The 12,839-nt window shown below is 39.2% G+C and overlaps 1 protein-coding gene across 1 annotated transcript in view; it reads left to right on the top strand.

Moving 5' to 3' along the window:
* Positions 1-12,839, top strand: part of IQSEC2 (IQ motif and Sec7 domain ArfGEF 2) — a 151,871-nt gene that overhangs the window by 56,529 nt on the left and 82,503 nt on the right.

The raw sequence follows: 12,839 nt of genomic DNA, 5'->3' as shown, positions 1-12,839 counted from the left end.
CATATAGAAAAAATGCACAATAAACTGATATAAATAAAGCACATACATCAATCCTAAAACCATAAAGAGGAAAAGGGATTAAGAGATGTTTGATATAAACTATAGGTTTATACTCAAGCAGAATTACCAATTGAATGTTCACTCTATATTTGGCCATTTGCAGGAGCAAAAATAACCATGAATTCCATGATGCACATTATGGTTATATAACAAATTCCAACTGTGTGTGAGCTAAGAAGCTCTATTCAAAGCAGGTCTAGATTTTACAATAGTCTTGCGCAAAACAATCCCCAAAAATCCAAAACAGAAAAAAACCGTACCAACTTAACTGCTAACAGACGCTTCCCAGATCGATGTATGAACTGAAAGCTGCTATTCTGGGTAGGCATTTGCTAACCCCACAGTCCAGCACCCTTTTTTCCAGAGGGAGGAACCTGGAATTGACCCAGGGAATCCAGGGAGGGCTAGCATCAACACCATCCATCAGCTTGCCTCAGAAACTATCTGCCGTTCTGGAATGTTTGAAATGGAACGAAACACATCCACTTAGAATACAGTACTTGCTGTGTTTATGAAGTCCCACTGCTTTCTAAATTGTACAGGTGGGAGTTGTTCCATTCAGTAAAATGTTGCAGCATGGAATTGCCCCAGCCATGATGCCTGCCAGCCAGCCAGCCATCTCTTCTTCCAATTTCTGCTGTTCCTTCCTCCCTGTTCTCTGTGCCTCTCCCACAAAACACTTAGCCAGTGCGTCCCCATGAGTCTGCTTAGTCCTTGTGTAATACTTTCAGCGTTTCCCCAACCCATCATTCATTTTCAAGGGTTTTTTCCCCCTAAAGACGATTTATATAAATCTTCGCATTTTCAAGCCTGCAAATACCTTCCTGTTTTGCATTTTGACTGTATAAGTATCAACCCTATGAGAAATTGATACTCAGTAACTAATATAGAATATATTGATTGCTTTTCTATTTTTCTTTTGGATCCTTTACTCACCTGTTGTTTATTTTGGCACAAGAATATTTTGGCAACTTCAATGTTGCCCCTGGATTTGGGCAAAGCAAGATTTCAGTAGTCTTATGCTGGTTCTTCAGATTCCAGAAAATAACCAACTTTTCCTGTTTGTCACCACAAAACCATGGTTGTACACTTAATAGCATTTTCCTTTGGTGCATGTGATCAACCTAGTTTTGATCACTCACTGGTAGATTCCCAGGACTTTAGTAGGGAGAGAAGGTAATACTATATATGCTGTTAGCTATTTATCAGCCAATGAGTGCCCTCAAAATATTATCTCCCTCCCCTAATCAGGATAATACATTTTGTTAACCTATCAGGACAAGCATATCACTAGCCTGACAATGCTCAGAATCTCTGTTTTGTATCTTTATCTGGGCCATGAACTTTTGGGTAGAGATTTGTCTTTTTCTTCCATGCAGAGCACAAATTGATTTGAAATACTATAGAAATAAGTTATAACAGCGGTAATAGCAGATGAGCCTTTTTAAAGATCAAGTCAGTATTTTTTGTAAAAAGTCCTATTCAAACTACAAAAGGAAATTGAGAAAGAAAGATACTAAACTTATAAATATAATTCAATCGGCACAAAACAGATTGTATATAAAAAACTAAATAATATAAATGAAAAAAAAAACTATTGTGAATTTTTTTAGAGGTTAGGGGAAAAAAAGAAACAAAATGAAAAAGAAACAATAAAGATTTATCAGCTTATTTGACAATACAAAAATAATGATTACATCCTTAGGCATATCACTACAGCTCAGGTTTTAAATGACAAATTGAGCCTTGGTCCTACAGAAGGATATTAGCTGGCTTTTCCTCTCTATTGACAGAGAACCAGTTCAGATGCTGAGACGTGATAAATTTCATTAAACCAAACCTCAAAGTCTGGTACATACTTGTCCTTCCAGGAACACACAATCACCTTATTTTCTGCAGTCCAGGCGCTGTGTATCCAGAGCTCTTCATATGTGGACAAATTCCAGATTTGGGGGATATAATTTAACAGCATGTTAACATCTTTAAACCTTTACTTCCTCCCAAGAATCTTAATCACCACAGTAATTATATCTAACCAAAAAGGAACCACCAGTGGGCACAACCGAACTATGTGCATTAACTTACCTTCAAATTAATTACATCTCCAACAGAGGAAGGATGTTAGCCAACCTTTTTAAAACATCCACTGGGGTTGTTTTGTTGTTGTTGTTATTGAATTAGCCTAATTTTTAGCTCATAAGAAACATACTTAACATTTCTTAAAACCTGAGAACAATGGTTTTGTAATATAGGACATTCCAATTCTCTGTCCCAAATTTCTTCTGCCAAATTTGTTTTGAAAAAAATATTATTTGCTGATAATAGTAGTTTAGCCTCTATAAAAACCTCCTCCAATTCATTCAAAATTACTGGAATTTCAGAGGCTGCTGAAGCATTTAGTCCAAGCAGGGCACATAACAGATACTCTGAACTGTATATACTGCCTTTCAGCTGTTTGTGGGTAAGTTATAATTCTTTTAAAACCTTTGAAACTATCATTAATGATCAAATGATTAAGAGTAGCTATCCCCTTTTCCACCAGTATTTTTTTAAAAGTGTTAAAAACTTAGAGGGTTATTACTTGGCACTCTTCAAATCCTGGCAAATATTTGGTTCAAATACAATGATATTTTAAGCACTTAAGAAGATTAGATGTATTTGGGCATTATTGGGTAAGAAATTAAAATTTGACCTTAGTTCTCATGAGAAATTTGTAATAATCCTTATTTTAAAATGGCAGGAAGAATGCCAAGTAATAACCCTCTAACTGGGCCCAGAACAGTGTAATTTCAATAATTGTCATCTAGTACATCACTGATAAACAGATATTACGGTTGAAAATCAGGAATACTGAAACTACCCTTATAATAGGAAAGCTGAAGCTTTGAAAGAGAAATCTTTAGTGTTCAACCTGCCCATGGATTTTTAACTATTAATCAATAGTTAATCAACTATTTATCAATTTGTTTAAAATGTATGCATGCCAGGATATATATCTAAAAATGTGTGGCTTTAGAATGTCAGTCTTTTCTTTCTTTTGAAATTCTTACAGGAAGCCTAAAGGGAAGATCTCTGTTATGACCACACAATGCAGGCTGAAGGGGGATGAAGTTAAAAGAAAACAGTGTGCCAGAGGCCTTCATGGCAGAGGTGGAATTTATATGGATGGGTTTATTTAAACTGGAAGAGGGCTCTGACTCTTACAGCTTGCCATGTGCTATACACCCTAATAGTGTAGTAATAATAATAGTTTAGAACTTACTATTTCAGCCATTGTGGCATTGTAGGCTTAGGTTTCTATTAATACTAAGCAGCCTCCATGTAGAAAGATAGAATATATTTGAATAACAGATGACTAAGGGCAGCCATAAGCTTCCTGCCCTCTTTGCAAGGTCCCAAAGACAGCTGTCTGATGCAAAAAGAGAGACTGCCGCAGTGCTCTGATCCCCAATGGGCAGGTCTTATCCTCTTAGATGTAGCCTTCCTCAGAATTGTGTTACTGTAAAAGGACATCACATTTGACCAGCACACAAACAGAAATATGTGGTAATCACTTCTTTTGCAGAGAGCACTTCTGCTGGTATTAGATTTACTCTGGGGGATAGGGTTGGGCAAGAGTCAAAGGCAACCATGGAATAGTACCTGCAACTTGGGATAAGTCACACCATTCCTACCTCCAACCCCATACATTTATCGAATGTTTTACTTTGCTGGGTTCCTCACTGATTTTCTAGACCTCTATTAAAAGCACCACATTGTGATGGAAGATAGCTCCTTTGACTCTTATAGTCAATGACTGAAGATGGAGAATTTGGACACTGAAGCTCCCATGCCTGGTGGCCCAGTTTGGGATCTCTGGGTCTTCCTAGGCAGAGTTCATAAGCTATAATATGTTTCATTGAGTTTTAGATTAGCATGAAAAATGACCACAGTTATTGAGGTTGGTAAACCATGGCTTGTTTATTCATTCATTCATTCATTCATTCATTCATTCATTTATTTTTTCATTACTTTGGCTTATATGCTGTTTCCAGAAAGACTGAGTAGCGTACAAATAACAACATAAAATTAAAATATTAAAAATCAGTAACATAAATATCAATGTGTCACCATTTGGACAGCCAAATCTTCAGTCTTCCCTAAATGTTTTCCAGAAGAGCCATGTTTTCATGACTTTTCAGAAGGATAATTGGGATGTAGTGGTCCAAATATCTGGGGGTAGACTGTTCCAGGGACTGAGGGGGATATCACATACTCAAGGACAAGATCCCTGAAGGTGGCATTCTTTCAGATTTGGGAACCTCATCAAGCTCCTTCTACTAGACTTTACTGGATGGGCAGATTCCACTTAGAGAAGACAGTCTTGAAGATACCCTGGTCCTAAACCATGTAGGGCTTTAAAGATGATAATTAGGACCTTGAATCTCATCCAGAAAGTAACTGGCAGCCTATGCAGTCCCTGTAGTAGTGGTAATAAAAGGTGTACTATGTATTCCCATAACTGCTCAGGCTGCTGTATATTGAAATCAGCTGAAGATACTGAATGATCTGCAAGGGCAGCCCCATGTAGAGCAAATTGCAGTAGTCTAGCCACAGGGTGGCAAAGTTTTGAGTGACCAAAAGCAGTGCTTCCTGATCTAGAAATGGCCACAATTGGCCCACAAGATATACTTGCGCAAAAGCTCTCCTGGCCACAGGCTCCACCTACTGTTCAAGCATGAGTTGTGAGTCCAGGAGAATCCCAAGATTTGGAACCAGCTCCATCTGGGAGAACATAACCTCACTGAAACGCAAAGATGCAGTATCTCTGCAAATTATTGGTTTCCAAATCAACATCCACTTGATTTTGCTGGGATTCAGCCTAAGCCTATCTCCCCAACTAGACCTTAACAGCCTCTAGGCTTCAGGTTGGGTCTTCCACCACATCTCCTGCCTTGTCCAGGGCGTAGATATATAACTGGCTGTCATGAGCATACAGATGGCACCCCGGTGGATGACTTTTCCTAGTGGTTTCATGGAGATGTTAGACAGCAGGGAGAGAGGACCAAGCCCCGCATTCTCTGTAACAAACCTCCCCAAGGCTTGATCTTTCCCCTCCTATACCCCCACCTGGACACAGTGATATCAAAAGCTGCTGAGAGAGCAAGCAAGGAATCAGGAGAGTTGCACTCTCCCATCCCAATTTTGCCAGAAGTCATCAATGGGAGCAACATTGTGGTTTCAGTACCTCACAAACAGCGTCTCACAGTTATCTGCAGAACAGTGCCTCTGTCATGTGCTGAGTATCTTGAATAACTATCTCCATTCCACCTCCTCTACCATGGGGACAACATCCAAAACCTTGGTGGGCATATGCATAAATCAGGTCACTGTGGCAGGTTCACACAATGCACTAATCCAACATGTGACTTGATTGTGGTATGGTGTGACTTCAGCCTGATGTGTTTTAGGACACCATGGTTAAGTGAGCGCTGGCTCAGTGTGTTAAAGTGAATGCAGCCTCTGATGTTCAATAAACCATGGCTACAGCAGTCCATGATCTAGCACAATTATATCTCAAAATCCCACCTTGATCATTTCTAAAAAGCAACCCAGGTTTTTGCTTAAAATTAGGCTAATTTTTGTAAATAGGGAATGTCAAGTTCTTTTTCCAAGAGCTGACTTATTTTCTTCTCTGAGGCTGCTCTCATAAAATGCACCTAAGCCAGATAGCCACTATCCAGTCATAACTGCATCTAGCAGCCAAGAGCCACCATTTGACAAATACAAAGCCCATCCTCATATTCTTAGATCCTAACTCGGTGTTTCTCAACCTAAGCAACTTTAAGATATGTGGACTTCAACTCCCAGAATTCTGGGAGGCTGGCTAGGGAATTCTGGGAGTTGAAGTCCACATATCTTAAAGTTGCTTAGGTTGAGAAACACTGTCCTAACTAGTATCCCATGAACCCTTGCATCAGAAGAATATTGGTGAGGCTTAATAGCCCCTTTCTGATTGGCCAGACAGAACTGAGTGGGAGTTGCTTTGGAGCTGCACCCAATCAGTGTTGGAGAGGCATGTTTTATATCTACCAGGCCTACTTTTTCATTTCTCATTTTTTGGCGCGGTGATCCAGGCACTAGCCTGAACATGCTTGGTGGGTATCACAAGATATTTTGAGGAGTGGTTAATCCAGGGTGCTTTGGAATTAGAATGATTCCTTCCCTGACCTTGAATTAATTGGTTTCTAGGTTTGCCAAACAGGCTGGATCTAGAAAAGACAGAGTTAAGCTTACTGGGTGAGAGCAGCCTAGATGTAGTCATTTCAGCTTCAGAGCCAAGGCAGGCAACCTGCTTGTCCCTTAGCCAGATCAAGAGCATCGGTGTGCTACCTTTATGGGGTTGGTTGAACAAATATGTGAGGCGCTATTTCTACTGGGCTCTGCTCCCCGAAGTTCAGTGTTTGATCTTGCTCCTTTGACTCCATTTGGTCTTCCTCCCCAGAACCTTGAAATCACATGAGAACTTCAACTCATTCTCCAGTGATTCTTAATAGAGATTGGTTTTCTTTCCTGTTTTTTAAGCCCATCCATCTCTGTCCTCTAAAAGGGCCAAAAGGAGCGTTTAGGCTTATTTCCAAAATAATAGAGGGCAACTCTAATGGCCAGTGGTGCTCAGTGAGCCTGGCCATATGGCTCTTCTGGCTTTAACCCATCATAACCTGTAACTCTGTTGTAAAAGCTCACTAGAGGCTGTGCCTGTTAGTTCTCTCTTGCAGTGACTCTCATGAAACTTGCTGGTTGCTATCCCAAAGAAAACTCCTATGCTTTTAATAGCTGCATTGCGAGAAAAGATTATTTCAGTCATCATAATGCTGCAATAAAATGAGATCAACTACTGAAGCTCTCTAAAATACCATTACTAAAAGGAGCTCCGTGCAAGAGCAGATGTAAGTAGCTCTACTTGTAACCCTGAATATACTCTGAGGCAGGGCTTCATTTAAAAAAATACACTAATGTCACAAAATTAAATCCAATGCTGAACTTTTCACACTTTTTTAATGACATAGATCCACACCACCATATCTTGAGGTGCAAGTGTAAGGTAGCATGTCTATTTCTTTGGAGCAAAGCGACTTTCTTCTTTCCTGTTTTTGGAGTACCATTAAACACAAGGCTTCTCAATTTAGCCTACTTCAAAGGATTGTTGTGAGGCTAAAATTAGGAAGGGAAGAGACAAGTGTAATTATAGTGAGTCTCATAGTAATTATAGCAAATCTGTGTTAACATTCTTATGTTAATAATGCATCCCTGAAAGATTTGCATGAGCAAATAAAAATGCAGTAGACCTGGAAAATGCAATAGAGTAATCCTGGGGTGTCATGTCCTGCTCTGCGGTGTTATTGTGTATGTGTAAGAGAGAAGGAAGGAGAAATGATAGTGGAAGTGAAGGAATATGGGTTCTCGTAAACCCAGATGAATACCATGCTCCAAGCCAGAAACCAGGGACCACAGTGTGTACATATATTAAGCCCCAAGGTGATTCTGGCTTAGTATATTCCATCAAACCAGTTGTGCTTTTTGAACCATGGTTTTGGCTTAGAATATTGTACAAATCTTGTCAGTTGTAGTTTCTTCAAAAACCATGGTCAGGCCTGTAGTGCAAATGTAAAATCAGAATCAGGCAAGTGAAATGTATTACTTTAAATGAACTTGTTCAAGTTTTGCTGGACATGAGAAGGCTTATTTCTGAGTAGAGATGCCTATGATTCTGCGGAAAGTGTAAGATTAGTTTTCATGTTATTAGATTTTTATCCCACCCTTTATATGTAACTCAAGGCAGCGAACATAGCTAATACTCTTGCCTCCTATGTTCCCTGCAACAACAACCCTGTGAGATGGGTTGGGATGAGATGACATTAAGACACTACTGTATCTGTGGCTTAGCATTATGTGTGAATTCAGCCATTGTAACTTATTCAATAAACCATTAAGTTAACTTTGATTTAATGCAATATCTATATATCTCCGCTGAATTCTGCCTGTGCTCACAAATAAATGACCAGCAGGGAAACTTAATCATTTCTTCCTATCACGGATACTTGCTGTAATGTGCCAAGATGCATGCTGAACAACAGAGAAGTGTGATTCAATCCCTCTAGGTAGGGGAAAGGATGAGTTGGAGGATAGAAACACTTTAGGAGGCAAATATGTTCTATTGTATGCACAATATATGGTACTGTAAGCCAACATTGTCCTCAGTTTAATTTTCATCTTGGCAATTAATTTATCAAGCAACATTAATTAGGTAACTTCCTGATTTTTTAACTTTGTATATACTCTTCCTACTGCAGCTATTTAACAAATATTGTCTGCTATCTTATAATTGTAACTACGATGAATCATAGGAAGTGCATTTTGAAGAAGTTTCCAGAAGGAGAGCCATATTAGTTGGCTGCAGCCATTTGGTTGTATCAAAACACTTTAAAGCTAACAGCTATATTATACAGGTAGCATAACTTCACACAAATGTGAACTGGTTTTAGGTGCACATTTATTGCAGTTACTTTGAAGATAGTCAATCTTACATGTGGAGAGGAAGGAAAACGAATTCACCCATTAGCAGAATAGAATACTTTATTGGCCAAGTATGATTAGACGTACAAGGAATTTGACTTCAGTGCAAAGAGCTCTCAGTGTATGTGCATAGCATCAGGAAATAATAATAAAAATAAAACATATACTAAAACTATGCAGTCAGAAGAGGAGAATTGGAGGAAGAATAATACCGTGGCTATTGACTAACATATATTCATTTTCAAAAGGAGAAGCTATTATCCAACATATATTCACATTTAACAGAGCATTATCAGTCACGTCTTAACAGTCATATCTTATCATGCAATATCAATCAGTATATCATGCTGCATTCATTAGGTGTTCAACAGAGCAATGGCACGAGGGAAAAAAACTGTTCCGGTGCCTAGATGTTTTAATGTACGGTGCTCTGTAGCGCCATCCTGAGGGAAGAAGTTGAAACAATTTATGTCTAGGATGAGAGGGATCTGCAGATATCTTCTCCGCCCTCCTTTTAGCCCTCACAGTATACAGTTCTTCTATAGAAGGCAGGCGGGTTGCAATTATTCTTTCTGCAGACTTAACTATCCGTTGGAGTCTGTATCTGTCCTGTTTGGTTACGGAGTCAAACCAAACAGTTATAGAGGAACAGATAACAGACTCAATGGTTCCTCTATACAACTCTACCAAAAGCTCCTGAGGTAATTTATTATTAATTTATTATTTATTATTACTTTTCAGTTTGGATGCTGCCCAACTCCAGCCGATGTTGGGCAGCTAATTACGTTCCTATAAAACTACACTTGTACTTTCTGCCTGAATGTTAGATCTGGCTTTTGTTTTATTCCCTCCCAGTAATTTTACAAGATAAGCTTTCTTTCTCATGCTTTTTTCTAGGCAGTGATGTTGCTCTGCCACCAGAGGGCAGCAGTACCTGGGAAATGTGAAAAGCAAATTGCTAGAAATGCTAACTTGTGACTCTTCATTGGTCACAAGTGGGAAGGATGGACTGGCAGAATTATACAGCGCGGAGCGGTAACTGAGTGTTTCTTGTTGGCTGTGTTTACACTATGATTAAGGTGGAATGTCTTAACTACAGTTATTACCAAGTTTTGTTGTAGAGTTCTTGACCTTAACCTTGATTTCCGATGTCATCCAAATATGAGGACAAGGAGAGGGTTAATGTGAGATCAGTCAACCCTTATCATGTAGACAACAAGACACGATGCTGGAACAGCTGCAGAGTGGGACTGCTGTAACTCACGGGTCTCCCTCATCCTGTCCAGAGTGACTCTGACCTCAATTTAGCCACCACGGATTTTAAAGAATTATTTACAACTTTGATAAACCAAGGAGTGTCAGCTGATCAGCCTGTGCACAGCAGGCTCCAATACTGACCAAGATGGCTGCTCCCAAGCAAACCAGGCCTGGCCTCAGTTTATTGGAATATCTGGTGCCAAGCTGGTCTTGGTAGATCATGTGAACAGCTTTTGTGGCTGTCTTGTAGCAAGGAGGTTATCCGTTACATTTGTCTTTGGCTTCCTTTGGGGAAAAAGCTTTCTCTTGTATTGTAACAAGGAAACCATGGTTATCAGCTATAATAAAGGGAGGTTAGCTTAGTCCTTATTTGGTTATCACCTGAGACAGCAGAATAGTATAAAGGAAGGAAGACTTTGTGGGGAGAACAGTCACAGCTTCAGCTTTACTTTGTCTGAAGGCTTCCTCCTGAGAGATTTCTTCGGTGCCATGGACAGCAATGGAAATGAGTACCTTCAATTGGGAGTAAGGTCACTGTTCCTACATAGAACCTAGCCCCAAATATCTTGGGTTCAAAAGCAGGAACATGCTGTTCAAGGTTGCCCTGAAAATTTGGTTGCTAATTCTCATTGTTTACATTAAGCATAGAAAAGAAATTCAGGAAAATGAGGGTGGGAAATGTTTCATGGTTGGGGTATTCTGTACAATGAAAGCTACCCTCTGGAATACACTTGCTGTTTCGTTTCATGAAGCCTGTGCTATAAAAGAGCTTGATGTCACTGCCGTCTCAAAATTCTAGCATCATGCTCTTGTTTTATCTGTTGTTTGGGCTAGATTTACAATAGCTTTCCCCTCTGATGTTTTCCAGATGTGTGTTGGACTACTACAAGTACCCCCAGTCTAGCACATTTCAGATGTGCTGAGAGATGGTAGAAATTGCAGTCCCGTTTCATTCACAGGACTCCAGACTGGGAAAGGCTAGAGATTAAAGGCATCCATCCATCCAGATCCTACTGGGCAAGCTGGATTGAATGATAAAAATCAATGTTCAACCAATTCAGAGGGCATCAGATTGGGAGAGACCACTCTTTCCTTTATTTCACAAATATGGAAGTGCTTGTGGATTGTGGCCTGTTCCTGAGGGAACATTCTGTGAGCAGTGCTGTAATCTCCAGGACATGCAAACAGCAGTAATAACTAGATTCTGATCTATGATAGTTGATTAGTTCATATTAGAATTCGCAAAGATGCAATTCCAAAAACATCTTTATTTCCCTTTTCACTCTGTCCTCAAATAGCCTCCAGTGAAGAAAAACTCTCAGTGTGTTTACTTTATGCTCCATATTTGGGTTCATGGTGTATGATCTGTTACACCCTGTCAAAGGAATTTGAAAAATGGTTCTCAAAGCATTTCCTTTTTCTTGCAAGCAAAAAAAGCACCTATGCAAGTTAACATGGAAAAAATGCAGTATTTGCAAATATGTATCATTATCCATTCAGCTAAAATTGGTACATGCCAACAATGTTGATGACATACTTGGCTTTTCCAGAAGTCAACTTTTACTTAGTTTATTTCAAGGGTTCAAAGCACTTCACCCATACACATATTAAAAGCAACCTTTCCAATAGTCTAGCTTTATAAGATAGTTTTATTATCTCCATTTGGCCAATGATAGTGAAAATTAAGAGTTGCTTCTCTGCTAACTCCTGTTAGTGAATTGAGCATTGAACTAAATTTTGACCTTGCAACTGGAAACTACCTTATAGCCAGCCTGCTTTCTGTGTAGCTCAGTAGCAACTGCACCAGCCTTTCCCAACCTGGTGATCTTGAGTTGTGATGAATGACAATCTTGTTATCTGTGGGCCTTCACAGATGGCACTGGATTGAGGAAGGCTGTGCTGCATTGACTGGCAGGCAGTCTGTCCTACAATTGCTATATCTGGGCTGCAAAAATGTGGACAAGCAATAGGTGGCAGCAGAGAGTTAGAGATTTCTGTATTTGCTATGTTGAGCGGTAGTCTGTTTTTTTAATGTAAAGGCCCATTAAATTACAGATTCAAAAGCAGTGAGCCAGAAAACCTGAGAACTTTTAGAAATTCTTGGACTGTTGTGAGTCTCCTTAAGGAGAGGGAGAAGGATTACCAACTTTTCAACCTGTCTTGGATCTTGTACTTTTAAGAGCTGCTAAGTTTGGCAGTCATTTCATTCAGTGCCATTAAAAAAAAAAAAAAAAGCACCTGCTAATTTCTACGGGTCACTTTCTTAAAAATCAATTGATGATACTAAGTTTAGGAGGGGGAAATGTCTAGATTCAGTTGCTTTTGTAGATCTTATACTGTCTCAGAAATGGCAGAATTTTTCATCTGGGGATAAATTTATTGTGGAAGTAGAAATGGTAATGGTAAAATTATACATATACACATGGTCATTTAAGTGCCTTTCTTTTCATATGCTAAATATCTGTAAGAAGACTAGCTACAGGCTGGGGAAAGTACAGAGATTTTGGACTATTAGATTTATGAAGGATGCATTATATTTAATTAAGCTTCAGTCTAATTTGGGTGGAGAATGATGGGAGTAGTTTCAGTGCCCACGTTTCTCTTTCTTTCTCTATTTTTTCTTTCTTTTCCTCCTTTTTATTATTTTCTGCTGGGCAAACATGCTTTTTGCATTTTATGAATTTTGCTGTGCCTCCTGTTCACATTGCTGTGCATATGTGATGTATATTGAAAAAAACACTTTCTCAAATCATGTATTTTTTTTAAATAGTTGTTTAAAGGGAAGTGGCAATGGGAAAGCAAAGAAGAATTAAGACATTAATCTTCCTCCTCAAGCAAGGAAGAAACCCTTTTCTCATCGGGTTCATAGCTTGTCTCAAAACACTTAGGAATAAAAAAGCCAGCATTTAACATGTTAATTCAGACTTACTCCCTGCCTAGTCCTTTTGCCCCAGCCCTTGATTTCC

The sequence above is a fragment of the Python bivittatus genome, unplaced genomic scaffold (genome assembly GCF_059951505.1).
Source record: "Python bivittatus isolate LINGU-HERP-01145 unplaced genomic scaffold, Pbiv_v1 ctg000220_np1212, whole genome shotgun sequence".
Lineage (NCBI taxonomy): Eukaryota > Metazoa > Chordata > Lepidosauria > Squamata > Pythonidae > Python > Python bivittatus.
The sequence above is the reverse complement of the archived record's forward strand: the minus strand, read 5'-3'. Positions and strand labels throughout refer to the sequence as shown.